Below are 6354 nucleotides of genomic sequence, written 5' to 3' on the forward strand. Positions count from 1 at the left end.
CTTGTTTTTGCAGGGCATGTTGTGATGTGATATGGTCAAGACATGATGCTAAATTTTATTGTATGAGACGATCATGTTTTGTAACTGAGTTATCGGCAACTGGCAGGAGCCATATGGTTGTCACTTTATTGTATGCAATGCAATCGCCCTGTAGTGCTTTACTTTATCACTAAGCGGTAGCGATAGTCGTAGAAGCATAATATTGGCGAGACGACAACGATGATACGATGGATATCAAGGTGTCGCGCCGGTGACGATGGTGATGATGACGGTGCTTCGGAGATGGAGATCACAAGCACAAGATGATGATGGCCATATCATATCACTTATATTGATTGCATGTGATGTTTATCTTTTTATGCATCTTATCTTGCTTTGATTGACGGTAGCATTATAAGATGATCTCTCACTAATTATGAAGAAGTGTTCTCCCTGAGTATGCACCGTTGCCAAAGTTCGTCGTGCCCAGACACCACGTGATGATCGGGTGTGATAAGCTCTACATCCATCTACAACGGGTGCAAGCCAGTTTTGCACACACAGAATACTCGGGTTATACTTGACGAGTCTAGCATATGCAAATATGGCCTCGGAACACGGAGACCGAAAGGTCGAGCGTGAATCATATAGTAGATATGATCAACATAATGATGTTCACCATTGAAGACTAATCCATTTCACGTGATGATCGGTTATGGTTTAGTTTGATTTGGATCACGTGATCACTTAGAAGATTAGAGGGATGTCTATCTAAGTGGGAGTTCTTAAGTAATATGATTAATTGAACTTAAATTTATCATGAACTTAGTCCCTGATAGTATCTTGCTTGTTTATGTTGATTGTAGATAGATGGCCCGTGCTGTTGTTCCGTTGAATTTTAATGCGTTCCTTGAGAAAGCAAAGTTGAAAGATGATGGTAGCAATTACACGGACTGGGTCCGTAACTTGAGGATTATCCTCATTGCTGCATAGAAAAATTACGTCCTGGAAGCACCGCTGGGTGCCAGACCTGCTGCAGGAGCAACACCAGATGTTATGAACGTCTGGCAGAGCAAAGCTGATGACTACTCGATAGTTCAGTGTGCCATGCTTTACGGCTTAGAACCGGGACTTCTACAACGTTTTGAACGTCATGGGGCATATGAGATGTTCCAGGAGTTGAAGTTAATATTCCAACAGAATGACCGGATTGAGAGATATGAAGTCTCCAATAAGTTCTATAGCTGCAAGATGGAGGAGAATAGTTCTGTCAGTGAGCATATACTCAAGATGTCTGGGTATTATAATCACTTGATTCAACTGGGAGTTAATCTTCCGGATGATTGCGTCATTGACAGAATTCTCCAATCACTTCCACCAAGCTACAAAGGCTTCGTGATGAACTATAATATGCAAGGGATGGATAAGACAATTCCCGAGCTCTTCGCAATGCTAAAGGCTGTGGAGGTAGAAATCAAGAAGGAGAATCAAGTGTTGATGGTCAACAAGACCACTAGTTTCAAGAAAAAGGGCAAAGGAAAAAAGAAGGGGAACTTCAAGAAGAACAGCAAGCAAGTTGCTGCTCAGGAGAAGAAACCCAAGTCTGGACCTAAGCCTGAAACTGAGTGCTTCTACTGCAAGCAGACTGGTCATTGGAAGCGGAACTGCCCCAAGTATTTGGCGGATAAGAAGGATGGCAAGGTGAACAAAGGTATATGTGATATACATGTTATTGATGTGTACCTTACTAGAGCTCGCAGTAGCACATAGGTATTTGATACTGGTTCTGTTGCTAATATTTGCAACTCGAAACAGGGACTACGGATTAAGCGAACACTGGCAAAGGACGAGGTGACGATGCGCGTGGGAAATGGTTCCAAAGTCGATGTGATCGCAGTCGGCACGCTACCTCTACATCTACCTTCGGGATTAGTATTAGACCTAAATAATTGTTATTTGGTGCCAGCGTTGAGCATGAACATTATATCTGGATATGTTTGATGCGAGACGGTTATTCATTTAAATCAGAGAATAATGGTTGTTCTATTTATATGAGTAATATGTTTTATGGTCATGCACCCTTGAGGAGTGGTCTATTTTTGATGAATCTCGATAGTAGTGATACACATATTCATAATGTTGAAGCCAAAAGATGCAGAGTTGATAATGATAGTGCAACTTATTTGTGGCACTGCCGTTTAGGTCATATCGGTGTAAAGCACATGAAGAAACTCCATACTGATGGACTTTTGGAACCACTTGATTATGAATCACTTGGTACTTGCGAACCGTGCCTCATGGGCAAGATGACTAAAACACCGTTCTCTGGTACTATGGAGAGAGCAACAGATTTGTTGGAAATCATACATACAGATGTATGTAGTCCGATGAATGTTGAGGCTCGTGGCGGATATCGTTATTTTGTCACCTTCACAGATGATTTAAGCAGATATGGGTATATCTACTTAATGAAGCATAAGTCTGAAACATTTGAAAAGTTCAAAGAATTTCAGAGTGAAGTTGAAAATCATCATAACAAGAAAATAAAGTTTCTACGATCTGATCGTGGAGGAGAATATTTGAGTTACGAGTTTGGTCTACATTTGAAACAATGCGGAATAGTTTCGCAGCTCACGCCACCCGGAACACCACAGCGTAATGGTGTGTCCGAACGTCGTAATCGTACTTTACTTGATATGGTACGATCTATGATGTCTCTTACAGATTTACCGCTATAATTTTGGGGTTATGCTTTAGAGACGGCCGCATTCACATTAAATAGGACACCATCAAAATCCGTTGAGACGACACCTTATGAACTATGGTTTGGCAAGAAACCAAAGTTGTCGTTTCTTAAAGTTTGGGGCTGCGATGCTGATGTGAAAAAGCTTCAACCTGATAAGCTCGAACCCAAATCGGAGAAATGTGTCTTCATAGGATACCCAAAGGAGACTGTTGGGTACACCTTCTATCACAGATCCGAAGGCAAGACATTCGTTGCTAAAAATGGATCCTTTCTAGAGAAAGAGTTTCTCTCGAAAGAAGTGAGTGGGAGGAAAGTAGAACTTGATGAGGTAACTGTACCTGCTCCCTTATTGGAAAGAAGTACATCACAGGAACCGGTTTCTGTGACGTCTAAACCAATTAGTGAGGAAGTTAATGATGATGATCATAGAACTTCAGATCAAGTTACTACAGAACCTCGTAGATCAACCAGAGTAAGATCCGCACCAGAGTGGTACGGCAATCCTGTCCGGGAAGTCATGCTACTAGATCATGATGAACCTACGAACTATGAAGAAGCGATGGTGAGCCCAGATTCCGCAAAATGGCTTGAAGCCATGAAATCTGAGATGGGATCCATGTATGAGAACAAAGTATGGACTTTGGTTGACTTGCCCGATGGTCGGCAAGCATTTGAGAATAAATGGATCTTTAAGAAGAAGACTGACGCTGACGGTAATGTTACTGTCTACAAAGCTCGACTTGTCGCAAAAGGTTTTCGACAAGTTCAAGGGATTGACTATGATGAGACCTTCTCACCCGTAGCGATGCTTAAGTCTGTCCGAATCATGTTAGCAATTGCCGCATTTTATGATTATGAAATTTGGCAGATGGATGTAAAAACTGCATTCCTGAATGGATTTCTGGAAGAAGAGTTGTATATGATGCAACCAGAAGGTTTTATCAATCCAAAGGGAGCTAACAAAGTGTGCAAACTCCAGCGATCCATTTATGGACTGGTGCAAGCCTCTCGGAGTTGGAATAAACGCTTTGATAGTGTGATCAAAGCATTTGGTTTGTACAGACTTTTGGAAAAGCCTGTATTTACAACAAAGTGAGTGGGAGCTCTGTAGCATTTCTGATATTATATGTGGATGACATATTACTAATTGGAAATGATATAGAATTCTGGATAGCATAAAGGGATACTTGAATAAGAGTTTTTCAATGAAAGACCTCGGTGAAGCTGCTTACATATTGGGCATTAAGATCTATAGAGATAGATCAAGACACTTAATTGGACTTTCACAAAGCACATACCTTGACAAAGTTTTGAAGAAGTTCAAAATGGATCAAGCAAAGAAAGGGTTCTTTCCTATATTGCAAGGTGTGAAGTTGAGTAAGACTCAAAGCCCGACCACTGCAGAAGATAGAGAGAAAATGAAAGATGTTCCCTATGCTTCAACCATAGGCTCTATCATGTATGCAATGCTGTGTACCAGACCTGATGTGTGCCTTGCTATAAGTTTAGCAGGGAGGTACCAAAGTAATCCAGGAGTGGATCACTGGACAGCGGTCAAGAACATCCTGAAGTACCTGAAAATGACTAAGGATATGTTTCTCGTATATGGAGGTGACAAAGAGCTCATCGTAAATGGTTACATTGATGCAAGCTTTGACATTGATCCGGACGATTCTAAATCGCAAACCGGATACATGTTTACATTAAACGGTGGAGCTGTCAGTTGGTGCAGTTCTAAACAAAGCGTCGTGGCGGGATCTACGTGTGAAGCGGAATACATAGATGCTTCGGAAGCAGCTAATGAAGGAGTTCATATCCGATCTAGGTGTCATACCTAGTGCATCGGGTCCAATGAAAATCTTTTGTGACAATACTGGAGCAATAGCCTTGGCAAAGGAATCCAGATTTCACAAGAGAACCAAGCACATCAAGAGACGCTTCAATTCCATCAGGGATCTAGTCCAGGTGAGAGACATAGAGATTAGCAAGATACATACGGATCTGAATGTTGCAGACCCGTTAACTAAGCCTCTTCCACGAGCAAAACATGATCAACACCAAGGCTCCATGGGTGTTAGAATCATTACTTTGTAATCTACATTATTGACTCTAGTGCAATTGGGAGACTGAAGGAAATATGCCCTAGAGGCAATAATAAAGTTATTATTTATTTCCTTATATCATGATAAATGTTTATTATTCATGCTAGAATTGTATTAACCGGAAACATAATACATGTGTGAATACATAGACAAACAAGAGTGTCACTAGTATGCCTCTACTTGACTAGCTTGTTGATCAAAGATGGTTATGTTTCCTAGGCATGGACATGAGTTGTTATTTGATTAACGGGATCACATCATTAGGAGAATGATGTGATTGACATGACCCATTCCGTTAGCTTAGCACACGATCGTTTAGTATGTTGCTATTGCTTTCTTTATGACTTATACATGTTCCTATGACTATGAGATTATGCAACTCCCGTTTGCCGGAGGAACACTTTGTGTGCTACCAAACGTCACAATGTAACTGGGTGATTATAAAGGAGCTCTACAGGTGTCTCCGAAGGTACATGTTGGGTTGGCGTATTTTGAGATTAGGATTTGTCACTCCGATTGTCAGAGAGGTATCTCTGGGCCCTCTCGGTAATGCACATCATTTAAGCCTTGCAAACATTGCAACCAATGAGTCAGTTGCGGGATGATGTATTATGGAACGAGTAAAGAGACTTGCCGGTAACGAGATTGAACTACGTATTGAGATACCGACGATCTAATCTCGGGCAAGTAACATACCGATGACAAAGGGAACAACGTATGTTGTTATGCGGTCTGACCGATAAAGATCTTCGTAGAATATGTAGGAGCCAATATGAGCATCCAGGTTCCGCTATTAGTTATTGATCGGAGACGTGTCTCGGTCATGTCTACATAGTTCTCGAACCCGTAGGGTCCGCACGCTTAACGTTTTGATGACTGTTATATTATGAGTTTATATGTTTTGATGTACCGAAGGTTGTTCGGTGTCCCGGATGTGATCACAGACATGATGAGGAGTCTCGAAATGGTCGATACATGAAGATTGATATATTGGAAGCCTATGTTTGGACATCGGAAGTGTTCCGGGTGAAATCGGGATTTTACCGGAGTACCGGGAGGTTACCGGAATCCCCGGTAACTTAATGGGCCTTAATGGGCCTAGTGGAGGAAGAGGAGAGGAGGCCAAGGGGCAACCGCGCGCCCCTCCCCCCCCCCCAAGTCCGAATTGGACAAGGAGGGGTGGACTGGTGCAAGCCTCTCGGAGTTGGAATAAACGCTTTGATAGTGTGATCAAAGAATTTGGTTTTGTACAGACTTTTGGAGAAGCCTGTATTTACAAGAAAGTGAGTGGGAGCTCTGTAGCATTTCTAATATTATATGTGGATAACATATTGTTGATTGGAAATGATATAGAATTTCTGGATAGCATAAAGGGATACTCAAATAAGAGTTTTTCAATGAAAGACCTCGGTGAAGCTGCTTATATATTGGGCATTAAGATCTATAGAGATAGATCAAGACGCTTAATTGGACTTTCACAAAGCACATACCTTGACAAAGTTTTGAAAAAGTTCAAAATGGATCAAG

The sequence above is a fragment of the Triticum urartu genome, chromosome 1, assembly GCF_003073215.2.
Source record: "Triticum urartu cultivar G1812 chromosome 1, Tu2.1, whole genome shotgun sequence".
NCBI classification, from domain to species: Eukaryota; Viridiplantae; Streptophyta; class Magnoliopsida; order Poales; family Poaceae; genus Triticum; species Triticum urartu.